Raw genomic sequence first — 17092 nt, forward strand, 5'->3', positions numbered from 1 at the left:
ACCCCAGCCAACCATGGGGCGGGTGTCCTCTGGCAGGGGGTGCGGCAGCAGACCGGAGACCTCCTCATGGTTGTACTTGTCCGAGTGCTGTGCCCGGGTCCCCCGGCCCCTGAGCTGCCCTTTGCCTGGATAGAACCTCCATGTGCATCCATTGCCAGTGCGCTGGCTTCGTTCAGGCTGCTGCTGACTCATCTCCTCATAGACACCTTCCTCGGCCACCTTATCTGTGTGACGCGGGGAGAGCTCCTAGCCCTCTCTGTTCCCTTGCTTGTTCCCTGGGGATGGACAAACCATCTAACAGGATTGAGAGGATTAAGTCCCATGATGCACAAGAAGGGAAAGAACCAATATTTGGATGTATGTGGAAAGAACAACCAAACAAGGAAGAAAAGCCAGGGAGCCAGTTTCTCCAGCCAGTGCCGCTCACAGCTTCACTCAGCGGATGCTGAGGAATCCTGGTGGAGCGGGTGTGTGTGTGTGTGTGTGTGTGTGTGTGTGTGTGTGTGTGTGCATGTGTGTGTGCCTGCGTGTCATTTTGGAGAAGACGGGAGGGGGTAGGTGTACATAATATACGAGCTGGAAAATCCTTTTGTGTATTTCAGCTCCTCAGTACAAGACAATCACCTGAAATGATAATCATTACAGCACTTAGATCTACTTGAGATTTTGCAAGGCCCTTTCAAAGACATAATACAGATACTTAAGAGCATAGAAGCAAAGCCCTGAAAAGATCATTCCGGGCAGTGCTCAGTCAGATGGAGACCTTCCAGAATAAAGTTGACTGTAAATGAATCTCTGCTTCCAAATGTAATTCTGCAGATGCACTTTGATTTCACAGCCATTGATCAATAATTCATTTGGCTTGTGACTGCCGATGACATGATTTAATATGTCCAGCTAAATTATGTTCCCATAGGAACACTCATGCATACCAAAGGAAAAAATTACAATTACCACAGTGCCGGCAACTGAAGCAAGGCAGCATGCATGCCTAGGCGTGCATTTTGAAATCAAAAAGGGTCTGGGGATTGAATCAACAGAGGACCTAAAGCAGACAGCTCTCCATGAGCCCAGGACTAGAGACCTCTGCCTGGGGCCAGCCCTGGTTTGGAGCACCCAGCCTTGATTTAGGAACATCCACCCCCAAGGTCAGAACCAGAGCAGCCAAGGTGAAGCACACCCAGGAAAATGAACCTGGCGTGGGAGTAATTCCAAGTACCTACTTGGACCTCCTAAGAAACTCGTGCCTCATCTTTATCGTTGGTGGGGCTCTGCCTACTTCTCCAGAATCGTCTTTTGGCCTCCCCTTGTTTCGCATGAGACACTTGGGGTGGACTGAGAGAAGGAGCAGAGCAGGTGGGTGATGGTGGGTGTGTTACTTGACAAAAAGATACTGCAAGGCTTAGTTTCTAACAGCGACAACAGAAGGGATACACAATCCAGGACGTTCTGTGTGAGACCAAATTAAACACTGAAAAGAGCCAGAATGATCACACCCCTGCTTTGTTCTCACTGGGGTTAAACATTTGGCACCGTCTCTGCTGCCTTTTCCCTCGTGTTGGGGTTTCCTTCTTTCCTTGTCTGCCGCCACTGTCTTTGCAGGTAGCAGGATCCATGGCATAAAACAAGCAGCCAAAAGGATCACTGGGCTTGGCCTTGGGTTGCCTGGGGTCACAGGGTAACTCATGGCTCACTGGCTGTGTGATCTTGACAAGCTACTTGACCTCTCTGTGCGTGCTTCAGTTTTCATGTCTATTAAATAGACGTAGGAGACACAATCATACCACTTTAATCCTATCGTGGTTGTGATGATTAAATACATTCTAATGCAGTTATAGTATTAGTGCAGTGCTTGCTCTGGGCTAATGATACGATAAATGGTAATAGTGCATAGTCTTTATTAGCAGCAGTATTACTATCATTACAAGCAGTTTCCTAATTGGTCAATTTACCTCCAACTTTTCTATCCCAAATACTGTTTATGCGGCTGCCAAAGTACAATTCTAGAAGACCTACTGATGGCAAAAAACCTAATTCCTCTGAAAGAAGGATCAGGATTTTTAGAATAACACACCGAATATCCATTACCTGACCCTGCTTCTCTTTATACTTCTCTCTAGCCGTGCTGGCCTGTTTCCAGTTTCTTAAAAGTTCTGCACGGGTCACCCTGTGGGTTCAGGTTCCCCCTTCCTTCTGCCCACCCACCCACGCACCTGTCCTCCTGCCCCATCGCCCACCCAACAAATATTTATTGGCTGTGTACTCTGTGTCAGGTGCTGTGCCGGCGTTGAGGCTGCAATGATGAACAAGTCAAGAAAGAGCTCAAGAAATACTTGGGATAATGACAACCATTCTGAAGAAAGGCAACAGCTCGGAAGGGGGCGGGGTTCCTTGACACAGAGGCGGTCAGGGAGCCCCTGTGGGTAAAGGCCTTTGACCTGAGAGCTGGGGAGGCCCCTATGGAGGCCCCTACCTGGAGCGAGAACGTTCCAGGCAGGGGTGACGACTCCTGCACAGGTTTTGCAGGAAGCCAACTGTGGCAACAAACAACCCTGGAAGCTCAGTGGCTTAACACGATGTGTGGATGTGTGGTGTCTTTCTCACTTCAGAACCCAGTGTGGGTGGGGGGCGTTGCACCACCCGGCCGCTCAGATGATGTCACCCCACAGCCTTCAGGGGGCTCAATACCTTGTGCCTCAGCTGTCAGATGGGGGAGGAGTGACAGCAGGATGACTGGGGTGGGGGGACAGTTATCTGGCGGTGAACGAACTGCAGGGCGGTTTCAAAGTGTAGCCTCTCTGTGCGACTGGGGAGAAAAAAAGTGGAGAAAAAGTCTGGGCGTGGAGATACAGTCTGGTCTCTGTCCCAGGCCTGAGGGCGGGAAGACCTTGGCCTGTTTGAGGCTGGGTCTGCCCGTTCAGCGTGGAGGAGGGGAGGGGGCAGGACCGGGGGCAGAGGGTGGGCTGGAGCGGGGCCTGCGGGCTCCTTTTAGGCATTTGGTTTCCCTTTTAATCTCAAATGGGAGCCTTTGGAGAGACTTTTGTGCTAGAGGTCCGACTTGAGCAAATTTAAAACCTGCAGAGAACTTGCGGATGCAGAGACAGAACTGAGGGAGAGTGATCAGTTCCTCCTGCTGCCTTTGGGGATCTACTGCTCCTGCTGCTGTTGCCAATCACTCCAGTTTCAAGGCTCACACCAGCACTCGCTCTGCTACAGCCTTGGAGGTCAGCTGCCCAGAATCTGTGTGTCAGCGGGGCTGCGCTCCCCAGAGAGGGGCTTCTGGGAGAATCCGTTTTGGGGGGTGGTGGAATCCGTTCAGGAGGGCGTGGAATCTGCTTCCGACTTTTCCAGCCTCAGAGGGCAGCTGCACCCTTGGCCTGGGCCCCTCCCTCCATCTTTAGAGAAGAGGGCTCCACCGTCTGGCTCCATCTCTGGGGCCAATCCAGCCGCCTCCTTCTTCTACAAACCCTTAGGAAGGGCTGGCTCCCCCAGGTTATCCCAGATAACCTTTCCGTCTTAGAAGCTTCACTTAATCACAGCGGCAAAGTCCCTTTGTCCATGCATGGAGCATACGCAGCGGTCCTAGGGATTAGGACTTGGACGTCTCAGGTGGCACCGTTCAAGCAGCTGCAGGTATGAGGATGGTGACAAAACAGCCAGTGGGAAGACTGAGGTCTTGGTCCTAGACTAAGAGAGGTGCGATGGGCTGCATGGATTTGAAGGCGGTTGGGGGGCAGGCTCCACAGGTGGTGAGGGCCTGGGAGATGAGGACAAGGCACAAAAGGGAGGCCCAAGTTTCTTGTGCCAGTGTAAGTGACAAAATAACGACCAGAATCATTCAAAGACTCTCTATTCAGTACCCAGTGATGAGTAAAAATTCTAAAATTGTCTGTCGTTTGTAAGGTTTATGACAAGGAAAGAACTCCTAATTATAAACTGGTTATCACTGGGTATTACACACTGATTTTGTCTGAATCATTAATTAGCAAATGAATCAACAGCTGCTGATAGCTCATAAACAAGCTATTCTCATTTATTTTTTTAAAAGCATCATGCAGGCAAAGGCAGACCCAGAGAGGTGAAGACAGAGAAATATTCTTTGAAATGATTTTTATGCTTCAGGACCTATTTTAAAAATGATGTTTGTGAACCATTGACTTTCACGCAATAAACTAAAGCAAAGGTTGAGCTCTGATATGTTAAACACTTTAATTTAAAAATCGATGTGGAATAAACAGTCCCACAGTTGCCAACGTCTCAGAGACACTAGAGATTTTCATTGCTCTTCAGTGACCATGGGCCTCAGCTTGGACTTGGTTTCCCCCTTCTCTCCTTTTCGCTTCTGTGCTGCTGCTCTGTTGCTGCGTGATGGGCCAGCCCACCGGGCAGTGACTAAAGATGATATCCATCTTATTACGGCTTGTGACCACATGGGCCGGGATTTCCGGCCAAGCCGCTGAGGACTCTGCTTATTTCAGTGTAGACTGGGATGGCTCAGGGGCGTTGCCTCTGGGGGCTGGTCTGGCTGGACCCTTCCAGTTGGCTTCACTCGCATGTTTGGCGCCTTGGCAGGGAGGGGTGCATGGCTGGTCTCAAGAGGCACCCCCTCCATGTCCTCCAATCGGTTCCCTAGCCGACTAGTTCAGGCTTGTTCCATGGCTGCTCAGGGCAACAAGGGGACAAGACAGGGGATTCCGGTTTGTTCAAAGGCTAGTCTTGAAATGGGGTGGGGTTGCTAGATTTAGCAAATAGAAAGGTAAGATGCCCAGTACATTCGGAATTTCACAGGAACAATAGTAATTGTTGAGATGGTAGGTCTCAAATATTGCCTGGGGCATATTTATCCCCAAATAACTGTTGTTTATCCAAAATTTGAGCTGAACTGGGAGTTCTGCCCTTTTCCTAACAGCCCTAGCCTGGAATCACTTCCACTGTCCCCTATTTGTCAAAGCAGTCACAGGCCAGGCCAGACCGGGGTGGGGGCCGACGGGACCTCTCCGTCTGTGAGAAACCTGGCAATGCGCGTGTGTCCTTCCATTTGTCATCTCCAGCACTGAGGTCCTCCTGGGCTTGGCTCGTCCTTTGGGACCTAGGAATCACGAGCATAGACTCTCCAGGCCTTTCTCAAATGGGCCAAGGAGTTGGTGACATCATCTGCCTGAAATCCCAACCACCTTGGCCCAGCAGGCGGCAGGGCGCACGGGGGAGGGATTAGAGGGTCCTGGGTGAGGATCCGGTGTGCCTGAGGCAAGGGCCTGTCCCCAGGGTCACGTGGTCGAAGTCAGGACCAATGAGATGACGGATCGACATGACACAAAACACCGGAAGACGGGATGAGTCCTCCTCCACCAGTAGAGCTCCTGCTTCTCTGATTTCAGCCAGGAGAAGAGACACGAAACAGGGAGACAACGTAGTGGCTGTGAACTCCGTGAGTTGGGCCAAAGGCTTGATGACTTAATTGGCTTTCCCCGTAGGATTTCATGTCCATGAAGTTCTGGCTCCTTTCAGTGCAGAAAACGGTGTCTTCTAGTCAGTTCAGCACCAGCGTGAACGCTGGATCCTTAACCTGCTGAGTGAGGCCAGGGATGGAACCTGCATCCTCATGGATACTAGTTGGATTCGTAACCCGCTGAGCCACAACGGGACCTCCATCCCCACCCCAAACTTCTTCACGTGTCCTAAATTGCCATCAACATTGCAGCTTGTTAACATTTCAAGGGATGTTCATCCAGCACTAAGTGAGAATAGTAAAGACCATTTCTGTGCACGAAAGTGCATTTCCACGCGGCGGCTTTGGTCCCAACTGCAAGCTCACGTAGCCACCCCAGCCTGAACTCTGCTCACTCCTGCCCTTCCCAGAGCTCAGTTCTTTGCATTCGCAAGTGGAAACGTGGGGAGGGGACGGTCAGACCTGTTGGTCATCTGAACAAGTGCTGAGTTCAATACAGGCAAAACGTTTGACAAAATGCACTTTGAAAAATAAAAACAAATTTTAAGGCTTGTTACAGCGGATGCATTCACTTCCATGAAAGGCCCTTTGTGTAATAACAGTGTCCCTTTTAAGAAATGAAATGGTTTTGTTGTTGGTAATCAGAATTAATAGAATTTTTAAAAGGAGTGTGAGCTCAAATGAAGCTGATGAATCACAGTGGCCTTTCACATTTGCAATATTCCTGAGATAATTATTAATTAACACACCAGGAACGATTTTAATGTAACATGATGGTACAGATTTAAACACCCAAATGGAAAACGTTCTTATTAAGGTTTCTCATCCTTTCTCAAAATTAAAATGCTAAACTAATTAAAACCAAAGGTACTTTCAAAACAGTTTGCCTCCAAACAGATTTCTAATATATGCCACGCCAAGTATGAGCCTAGAGCTATTTTTCTGGGGTAGAATAAGAAATCTATTAAAAATGGAATTTCTTGGAGTTCCCTGGTGGCTCAGCAGGTTGAGGATTCAGCCTTGCCACTGGTGTTGCTTGGGTCACTGCCATGGCTTGGGTTCAGTCCCTGGCCCAGGAATTCCTGCATGCTGTGGGCGCAGCCCCCCCCCCCGCCCAAAATGGAATTTCTAGTAGATGAAATTCCTTGCTCTGACCTAGAAAGCTCTACAAGATCTGGCCTCCACCTATATTTTCTCGTTCATCTCATATTTAGTTGTTTTTATTTGTACCTCAGCCATTTTCGCCCTTTTCTTTTTTTTGAACATGCCAAGCTTGTTTTTGCCCCAAAGATTTTGTATTTTCAGTTCTTTCCCCAAATCCGCTCACAGCGCGTTCCTTCTCGCCATTCTGGTTCGAACAGTGCTATCGGATATGACTCTAGTCTAGCCCGTTACGCTGTGTTATCTGTTAGGGGACATGTCTCACCCTCTACAGTCACTGAATGTTTATTTCCTTCTTGAGCATCTGTCTCTCTCAACTGGAGCTCAAGCTCCATGAAAGCCGGGCCCTCTTCTGCCTTGTTCAAATCCAAATCCTCGGACAAAGCGTGATCCACCCCTGTGGACTGCAGGCAGACACTGGTGCCGTCCATACATGACAACAGGAAGTGACTCTCGGACCGCTGGCTAGGAAGAGGGCATTGGTTTTTAAAGAAGTTGCCCTTGTCTCATTGTGAGACCTTGAAGAAACTGAGATAACAGTGTGTGGGCAGGAAGTGGGAAACATATGTATTAATATGCTCAGCTAATCTCTGAATCAAAGAGAAAGAAGAAACGACCATGACATTGACCTGAAAAGGCTGAGAGCAGTCAGGGCACCTGAGTATCCATGTTAAGAAATGGAGGCTGTTGTTTTTTGATGCTTTTTTTTTTTTTTTTCTTTTCCGATCTGCCTCTCTCTTCTTTTTTAAAGGCTTGATTTTTTTTTTTTCTTTCTTTCTAGGTTTGGGGGCGTTCACGTAGTGCTTCGCAGATGTTTATTTGGGAGTCTCCATGTCTCCTTTTCTTCTTCTTCCTCAGAGCTCGTGTTGATGCATCTTCATCTTTCAATTGTGAATAAATGACTTCACTGCCATAGGACAAGACTGGGCTCTGCTGCCCTGTCTCTCCCGTCTTTGGTATAAACCTCACTCCAGCCTTTTCCGTCACCTCCACGCTGTCTCACGTTCTGACTTGGCAGCATCTGGTACCCAGGAATTTATCTGAACACGTGTTAATGTATATTACTCCGTGGAAACTTGCTGATGTTCTGGAGGGACGTTCTTCAGGAAAACTCTTGTCTTACAGGTTTTGGTGGAATGAGCATCTTTGGCCATATTATGGGATTATGGGAGTGCCTGTTATCTTTTCTTTCTAACCTACTCTCCCTTACATATTCCAAAGCTGTCCCTTTGCAAGGCCTGGACCAGCAAGCCTCGGAGGTGAGCATCACCACGTTAGAAATGGACCTGACCTATTTTTTTTTTCTAATTTTTTTTTGTCTTTTTGCCTTTTCTAGGGCTGCTCCCACGGCATATGGAGGTTCCCAGGCTAGGGGTCGAATCAGAGCTATTGCTGCCAGCCTACACCAGAGCCACAGCAACACGGGATCTGAGCCGCATCTGCGAGCTACACTACAGCTCACGGCAACGCCGGATCCTTGACCCATTGAGCAAGGCCAGGGATCGAACCTGCAACTTCATGGTTCCTAGTCAGATTCATTAACCACTGCGCCACGATGGGAACTCCTGGACCCAACCTGTGGAAAGGATCACTAGGGTACCTGGTAAGAATGAGTATAAATAAAACAGCTACAGGAGAAGGAAAACCTCTCATAGCACTTACTCCCTTCTCATCGGTCTATAAGATTAAGAGTGAGAATTCTCGTCTTCCTTTAGTATGGCTTTAAAGCAATTTAAATGCATTTAAATCAAAGACAATCTGGAGTTCCCATCGTGGTGCGAACAAATCCAACTAGGATCCATGAGGATGCGGGTTTGACCCCTGACCTCAGTCAGTGGGTTAAGGATCCGGCATTGCCGTGAGCTGTGGTGTAGGCGGCAGCTACAGCTCCGATTGGACCCCTAGCCTGGGAACCTCTATATGCCATGGGTGCGGCGCTAAAAAGCAAAAAGCAAAAAAAAAAAAAAAAAAAAAGTCAAAGACAATCTATGTATCTGTCTTTGTGCATATCCTATGGGTAATAATGCCAGAAACAGGCAATTTGACACACATGTAGTGACTCTCTCCTTGTGCCAGGCCTTGGCATTGATCCCAGCCCCAGGGGACGTCCCTCTGGTCAGGAACACGTTTGTCACTTCATTATTCCTGAAATGTTATTTATTTATTTAATCTTTTTAGCTGCCCCTGTGGCATGTGGAAATTCCCAGGCCAGGGATCGAACCTGCACCACAGCAGTGACAATGCCTGCTCCTTAATCTGCTGAGCCACCAGGGAACTCCTTTGAGATGGGTTTTAAGCTTAGTTGGGGATTCTTTCCACTCCCTCATTTACTGAGTTATTTAGCAGAGCTAACCGGAAGTCGACGTTGTGCAGATTCTTTAGCTACACTCGGGGGGCCGAGCAACGTCTTTAGGAGGCTGATGTGAGCTGATGTGAACTGGCCTCTGTCTGTTGGGAGCCTGACAGCTAACGTTGCTGCTTTACGTTGCAGGATGCTCTTCGGCTCACAGAGCAGGCCGACCACCCCTCTGTCTTTCCGGAGAGCGGGCATGGCCGTTGAGGTGGCAACGTGGGTGATACATGTAGGGATAACTGCTGTTTCTGCTTTTTTACTTGTGGGGCTCTTTCGTGGTGGCCCTGGGTAACAGCCCTGCGACACTGACCACTGACCACACTCCCGACAGATAACCATCTCCAGGCCGCTCTGCCTGGAGCTAAAACGGTGAGCGCTGAACTCATTTGGGTTCTGCGGTCTTAGGTGGGTAACTGCTTCTGTACACTCTGCTCCTCTTTGAAACAGTCTTCCCCTGTTGGGACTGCAAATTAATTACCTCCCGAGACGGAGTTCTGCTCCTTTGACAAACCACTTAGGGTTCGAGAGGCTGTCAGAAAACTTCTCTTTTTACCCCTGGCTTGTTTGTAACCTCTTTCACTCTCGTGTTGAATGCATGACCCAGTTTTCTTTCCTTTAAATTGGTAGCAAAGGGGAATAGGAACAAAAGAGCATTTTGAATCATTTTCGGAGGAAATTCAGGACTGCTTGAAACTTCCTGTTGGTTTAGCCCATGGGAACTTTCGTCTTCTGGTGGTTTACACTGGATTTTCCAAATAACTTCCAGGGCTTTAATATTTACTTCCTTATTCAGTAAGTGACATCACTTTACCCAAAATAGTTGTATGAAAGGACAGCACACAGAAACGGGTATGTGTTCTGTTACCAGTAAAGCATCCTTTCTCAGGGAGAATCCTTGTCTGATAAATATATTTTTTTGTGGGGGAGGGAGAGGCCCAGGTGTGGCATATGGAAGTTTCCAGGCTAGGGGTCGAATCGGAGCTGAAGATGCTGGTCTATACCACAGCCACAGCATCTCGGGATCTGAGCCACGGCTGTGACCTACAGCATGGCTCATGGCAATGCCAGATCCTTAGCCCACTCAGCGAGGCCAGGGATTGAACCCACATCCTCATGGATACAAGTTGGGTTCATTTCCTCTGAGCCACAGCAGGAACTCCAAATACATTATTCTATTATAGTAATTCATATATCCCTTCCCATTCTCAACAGTAACAACAACAACAACAACAATAATAATAACTACATTAAGGGTTTAGCAGTTTGCATTTATGTCTTAGACACTTTTAGTTTCTTTTTATTTTGAAGCAAGTACCCAAAATACAGCAAACCACATAGCGCCTCCTCCAGGCCAGCCTGGCTTAGAGCACTTTACTGCCATTAGTTCCTCAATCCTCTCGAAACCGTGTGAAGTAGAGTTTATTCCCTCCCATTGGACAGGTGAGCAAACTGAGGCTGGAGAGCTTAAATGACTTGCCCAAGTCACAGGGCTGGTGCAGCGCTGGAACAAGATGTCACTCCTCTGTCTACACTGCAAGCCCGTGAGAGTAACCAGAGAGCTCTTCGAAGGATCCCCTGTGGATTGTCTATCACCTAATGATCTCTGAGCACCTAGCTGACGGCGGATCCCCTCGAGAACCGTGGAGCGTCTGCGCAGCGCAGGCAGGGTCTGGAGGCAGAGGCTGGAGAGTCCACTGGGGGCCCGCAGCATGCAGGCCAGGGTATCTACGTGTGTTCAAGATCTCTCCCCCGTACGGGTACTGGGCTCGGCCCTCCTCATTTATGAGACTAGAATTAATGGGGCAGTGAGGGTTCCCCCACCATGAGCTGGGGGGTGTGTGCAGAAGAGGAAATGTCCCCTGGGAAAGAACGCTGGGCAAGGGTCTCCCCACTCCCTGAACGGTATCCTCTAAACATCAGGCTCTGCTGATCACTGATTCTGGAAGAACCATCCCCCCGCCCTCCCGCTGCCGCCTCCAGAGCTCTGCCAGGACCCCAGGTGCCAGGTCCTGAGCTGGGTGCAGGGGACGCGCCCTAACCAGGGGAAGGGCTTGGTTTTAAGGGCTGGAGATGGGATTTTCCTTTCCTTTCTAACCGCCCCTCCCCAAACACTAGAATAAGGCCTTACCACTGGGGAATGTATAACGTTTCTATTCTGTAAAACATTATGAATTTAAAGGTCACAGTGGATGTCCTTGGCTGTGTAAACCACAGCAATGGCCTTGGGACAGACCTGTTTGGGGTGCACCATTGGGCGGCCCTGGTGACAGCAAGGTGGTGGTGGGGGGGGGCACCTGCGCAGCTGGGCCGCCTTCTCTGGGGAAGGCCTTCTGTTTGCACAAATGTTCCCGGTCTGAGGTTCAGGGTCTGTGGCTCGCTCTGCTCTTGCTGCTTCATTTACGGACCAGCCGGATCCCAGGATACCTGACGGCCCGCCCGTCTGCTAACCAAGAGCCTCAGCTGTCTGGGGCACTATGACCACTGTGTGGCCGTGACCAAGAGGCTTTGCCCTGTCGCTTGGCGTGACCTCCTCTGGCTCCCCCTTTGTTTACTTGGGGGCCTTGTACCCACCTCCTTTGGAGCAGGGGCCCATGGTCCAGTGCAGAATGGCCGTTCCTGGCTTTTCTGCATCCCCTGCTGGAACAAGGGGAGCCACTGCAACCATCCCGGGCGGTGAGTACCTGCGTCACGCGCTTTACCTAATGATTTCATGGAATCCCTCGACAGCCCTGAGGAATACAGAACTATCCTCATTGTTCCAAAGGGGAAATCAGGGTTGAGAGAGGTTAAGTCACCAAGATCAGATCACACAGCCAGTAGTTAGGTGACGGGGTGAGGGGTCACAGAAGCCCACACCTGGCAACGGCACAGGACACCATCCTGGTCCCTTTGTGGGCTCTCCCAGGGCCACCCCCTGTGGTTGGCGGCCAGAGCCAGGACCGGCACACTCCAGACGGCCTCCAGCACCCTGGGGAGCAGGTGCATGCAAATGAGCTCTGGGACATTGCAGATCGCTTTTTGGGATTGAAGGCAAGCTCCAGGGGGGCGGAAGTACACTTCTCTACCTGGCAGCTCTGGGGTTCTCTCGTAACTCTGTGCCTGAGTTCTTGGCTGGCCAGTGTGGGACAGCAGAGCCACCAGCAGCAGTCCCAGGGCTGTAGTAGGTGCTCAGGAAACACCTCTTCCACAAACGAGTTAATGAAGAGCAAAACTGGTGGCTGCTGGCTTCTCTCCCAGGCCCAGTGAAAGCCCTGGTAATGTGGAGGTGGCCAGGGAGGGGTCCCTGCTGGGAGTACAGCCAAAGAGGACACCGCCTCTGGCCACTGGACACAGCCGCTCCTGGCTCCCTGTCACCTCGCTCACCTGCCGGTGTGACCAGTGTTTAGCCCAAGCATCTATTTTCAAAACAAGGAGCCCTTGAGGAAATGATGCAGAGAGAAGGGACAGAGTGTCAGCAGTGGGGACACGGGGGTGTATTTCGTCCTTAAAGGCCAGTCCCTGAATGGGAAGAACGGCCGAGGTCTGGTCCACCTTCAACAAACAGGTGCTTTGTTCCCTTGGGTGCTGCAGAGGTGACCCGCAGGGGTAGCTTTATGCTGTCAGAGATGCTGGTGACAGCCGCGGGAGCGCTCTCTCTGGGAGTAGAGTCCGCCCACACAATGTCAGGAGCCCGGTGGACCCCCGGACCCGTCTGTCTTTAGAAACTCGGTGTTGGAGAGCAGACATGAGGGCTCCGCTGGAAGCTGCGTGAAAATAACAACGGTGGAACAGCCACGACTGCCATTGTCATCTTTGTAAGTTTTCATCATTTAGTGACATGATGGTCTCCAGCCTGAAAAATGATCACAGGACTTTCTACCATCTCTTTTTATCCCTTAGACCGAACTTAAGTTTCTTGGAAAAAAAAAATTCTACACCCTGAACCAGAACATCCGTGAGATTCCCCCAGAGGTCTCGTCTGTGGGAGGAGGGGACAAGCGAGGCGGGGACGGGTCCCCTCCCTCACTTCCCATGAGGGTCCGCGAAGAGCTGCATGTCTTACCTGGATTTCTTCAAGCTCTTCCACAAACCTGCGTGGGACCCCTGCTAAAATGGTCACAGGACACGGCCATCCCTGCTCCTGCTGCCTCCGAGACGTGGAAGATGTAGATTCTTAGCAAGGATGAGACCTGGGCTCAGAGATGCTGACTGCCCCCACCCCCAGCTGGCCACGGAGCCAGGCCAGGACTCAGACATGGGACTTCCCAGAGCTCCACCCCACAGCCATGTCTGTGCTTGTCCTCATGAGGTCGTTAGCCCTCTGCAACAAGAAGCAATGGCACAGCAGAGCCCCTGACCCTGGCTGTTGTCTGGGCGCTGGTCTGTGGATAGATCAGAAGTGGCTGGGCTGGGGGCCGGGGCCGGGGGTGCTTGCAGGTGGGAGCAGGGCCGTGACCCTTGCAGGGATGTTTGCTGTCCCCTTGGCCTGACTCCTCGCCTGGAGTCTCTCTGTGGTCAGCTGGGGTCCTGAGATCTGGCCAGTGCCCGGGCTTGTGGGAAGGGTGGGGAGAACAGCTAGACTGTGTGACACACCTGAGTTTTCCTCCCAGCTGTTGGCGTCACCACAGGGCTGCTGTTAGCAACTGCGAAACACGCTCACACCGCTTGCCCGCCCACGCCACCACGGCTCTATGCTATGTGTTGCTGCTCACTGTCGGGGTTGAGCCACTCAGTTGTATTTATTTTTATTTAAAAAAGGACACCAGCATTCTTTATATCTGGGACTCAACCAACCTGGCCCAGTGTTGAGTGCCGAAATATTCCATCTCCCTTCGGTGCCCAGAATTATTTTTGTTTTCTTCGATACACAACCTAGATACAGCTACAACAAGGAAATCAGTTGATTTTAGAAACCCAAACTCCTTTCCTGTTTATCAGTGTCGATAAAAAAAAAAAAAAATTCCACTGTTGATGATCACGGCACCAGTTAATCTCTGTGGGTGGCGTTTGATTCATTTTCTCTTTCATCTGCTGCGTGCTCCTAACATTTACCAAAGGACACAGTCAGCCTATCTTCAAGCCAAGATTAGCCAATGAATGTTATTAGGATTTATTAGGATCGATGCTAATCCCTGACATAGGAGGGAGCTGGCAGTGGAAGGCACGTGAACTTGGCGTCTGCTCTGCTGGTCACTTAGGAGCTAATGGCCATGCATGGAGCACCTGCTGGAGCTCCCCGAGCCCCGCCGGCTTCACCGTGAAGAAGGGAGTGAAGGCAGGATGCTCGGTGGTGGAGAGGACATGCTGAGGTCTAGGAGAATTCTGTACCTGTCTGCCCTCTGCCTCCTGTCCAACCAGGGGGCTTTGCTGCTGCAAAGGGCAGTTGGAAGGAGCTGGAAAGAGGTTGAATACAAGGGGAATATGCCCTGAACCTTTGTAGGCACCCAGGGCAAACGTACAATCCAGGGCCCATCTAAGAGAGACCTTCCTGTGTAAATGATACATTTAGCCCGCAGATTGTTGGCTGAAATAATTTCTCTCCTCCTCCCTTGGATGACAAGGTTCAAGTCTGCCAGATGTTTTTTTTTTTCTTTTTAGGGCCGCACTTGTGGCATATGGAAGTTTCCCGGCTAGGGTTTGAATTGGAGCTGCAGCTGCTGGCCTGTGCCACAGCCAGAGCAACGCCAGAACCAAGCTGCATATGCGACTTACACTGCAACTAGTGGCAATGCTGGATCCTTAATCCACTGAACATGGCCAGGGACCGAACCTGCATCCACAGGGGTACTAGTCAGGTTCTTAATCCACGGAACCCACACTGGGAACTCCGGGTTCAAGTTTGGAATTCTGACCCCGTGAGGCTCCATGGGAAAGTACCTTCTAGCCCCTGCCCCCTCCTCTCAGCATGCGTCCCCTCCAGTGGCATCTCCCTGGACCTCACGCTGTCCCCTCCTTGCCTCCCAGGAGTGTGGACTCTGCAGCCCATGCATCCCAGCTCCTCTGTCACCATCCACAGGGCGGACCTTGGTTTCCCTGGACTCAGGGATGGACGTCCTGCAGCAGGTTTCCCTGGGGAAGACCTTAGCATCCTGGTCTGGAAACTGGGGATAATGACAACATTTACACCAGAGGACTGCTGAACAGATTAAATGAAATAAAGTCAACTTCATGATAAGCACACAGTGAATGTCAGATGTCATTTTGAGTGACTCAAAAGCAACCCACCCCCTGTGTTCTGAGAGTTCTTAAAATATTTGGTAACTGTTACCATGTATGGAGTGTCTTCCAAACCTCCAGATGCTCCCTGACTTAACGCTTTGGCTTTTTACAGGGGGGCCTGGGGCTCTGGGGCAACCAGGGGGAAGAGGTTTTGAGCTGGAAGTCATGCCCAGGTCAGCCGGATGTCCAAGCCCACGTTCTTTCCCCTCCGTGGGTTTGAAGAACGTTTTCATCCTTCCCTTTCTCCCAGGAACACCGCCCCTTCTTTCCATCACAGAGCTTCTAGAGCTGACCTTTGACATGCAAAGAGGAAAAGACAGATGTTTGCCACAGTGAGTGGGTTCCACCAGGTAAGAGCAGAGGCTGGATGCAGCCAACAAGCCAGGTTCTGGCAGGTGTTACCATGCAGCAGCCTTTCCCAGGTGGGAGAGGCAAGAAGGGAAACCTGACAAACAGAATCTGGCTTTGTTTGAAGGTGTGAAGAGGATGGCTCAGCTCTGGGAGATGTTTCCTCAAGTGCAGGACTGGGCAGGGGCTTGGGAGAGAAGGTGCGTAGCTTTCCTGATGCAGGAGGATGCAGACGTGTCTTCCCTCTGAGATCACAGGTCCTGGCGTGTTGGATGGTCCCTGGCACGTGTGAGTGGCGGTGAGAAAGGGGGCCTCGTGGGAGCCCGACTGACATCCTCCGGCTGGCGTGGTTGAGGCCCAGCATCCGCGCCCCACTGTGTGTCCTGCTGCTAATCAGTGGAAGCACAACATTGTCGCCGCTTTTTCTCTTTGAGTTGATGCGAAAATGACGCCGTGCACCGCCTTGGATGTGTGGTCATCTTGAGCGAGGTTGTGGGTTCCTTTAGGGAGTCCCTGCTGGGTCCATCCACTGCTCAGAGGTGGCAGCCACTGAGGGGAACGTCAGGACCCTGGGGACAGTTGTTGGCAGTATGATGCTCCTTTATAACTACGGTCTGGGCTGGGCTGGGCTGAGCTTGGCCATGGTCTTCAAAAGGTAGAAGGCACCTCCCCTACCTCTTTTCTCAGCCTCAAGGAACTTGCTTGGCTGGCGGCTGTAATAATATCTGGTCCTTCACCTTTCTTTTTTTTTTTTTAAACTTCATCAGGATTGTTTGTTTAAATCACCTATTCAGTAGCTTACAGTGATTTATGCTCTTACTAAACTGAGATAACCAACAGATACTTTCTAGGCAGCTGGGGATGGGGCTTCCAGGGCTGGGAGATAGGACAACAGAATCTGGGGCGATTTTCAGGTATTGCTTTTCAGAGGAGGTGTGGAAGGTCGTTAGCAGAGTAGGCAGCACTGCAGAGCCCAGTGAAATGCAGAGGAAATTCCTTGTTTCCATTCTCAAACTTCCCTTTGGTTTTTGTGGATTTTAGCTGTGGGAACAGCTGGGTTCATCTCCAGAAAATTCCTTGTAAATGCTGATCTTTTGTCAAGAAGTGCACTTAAAAAAAATTAAAAATATGTTCTTTGGTATAGAAGGGAAATATTTTGAGAACAGATCTGGACTGGGACTTCCTGTTGTGGCTCGGTGGAAACGAATCTGACTAGTATCCATGAGGATGCAGGTTTGCTCTCTGGCCCTGCTCAGTGGGTTAAGGATCCAGTGTTGCCATGAGCTGCAGTGCTCGGATCCCATATTGCTGTGGCTGTGGTGTAGGCCGGCAGCTACAGCTCTGATTTGACTCCTAGCCTGGGAACTTCCATATGCCGCTGGTACAGCTCTTAAAAGCAAGAAAAAACAAACAAACAAACAAAAAAACCCAAACAGATTTGGATTTGAATTTTCGTCTGGAACTTAAGTGACGGTGGGACCCTGGATAAGTGAATTTCTGGGCTTCAATTTCCTCACCTATAAAAGGCGGAGGGTATTACTAAAGGACCCCTCAAGGGGTTATAAGGATCAGAGGTAATACAC

The 17092-nt window shown here is 50.4% G+C and overlaps 1 long non-coding RNA gene across 1 annotated transcript; it reads left to right on the top strand.

The window, feature by feature from the left end:
* Positions 1–11504: 11504 nt before the first annotated feature.
* Positions 11505–15120, top strand: LOC146404980 (uncharacterized). The gene is made up of 2 exons (XR_014839834.1): positions 11505–11636; positions 14907–15120. It is a non-coding gene; the product is annotated as an uncharacterized LOC146404980 (long non-coding RNA).
* Positions 15121–17092: the final 1972 nt, after the last annotated feature.

The sequence above is a fragment of the Sus scrofa genome, chromosome 3 (assembly GCF_054392235.1).
Source record: "Sus scrofa isolate SSC_HxYL_T2T_F1_AM1 chromosome 3, Sscrofa_HxYL_maternal_Yorkshire_Landrace_v2.0, whole genome shotgun sequence".
Lineage (NCBI taxonomy): Eukaryota > Metazoa > Chordata > Mammalia > Artiodactyla > Suidae > Sus > Sus scrofa.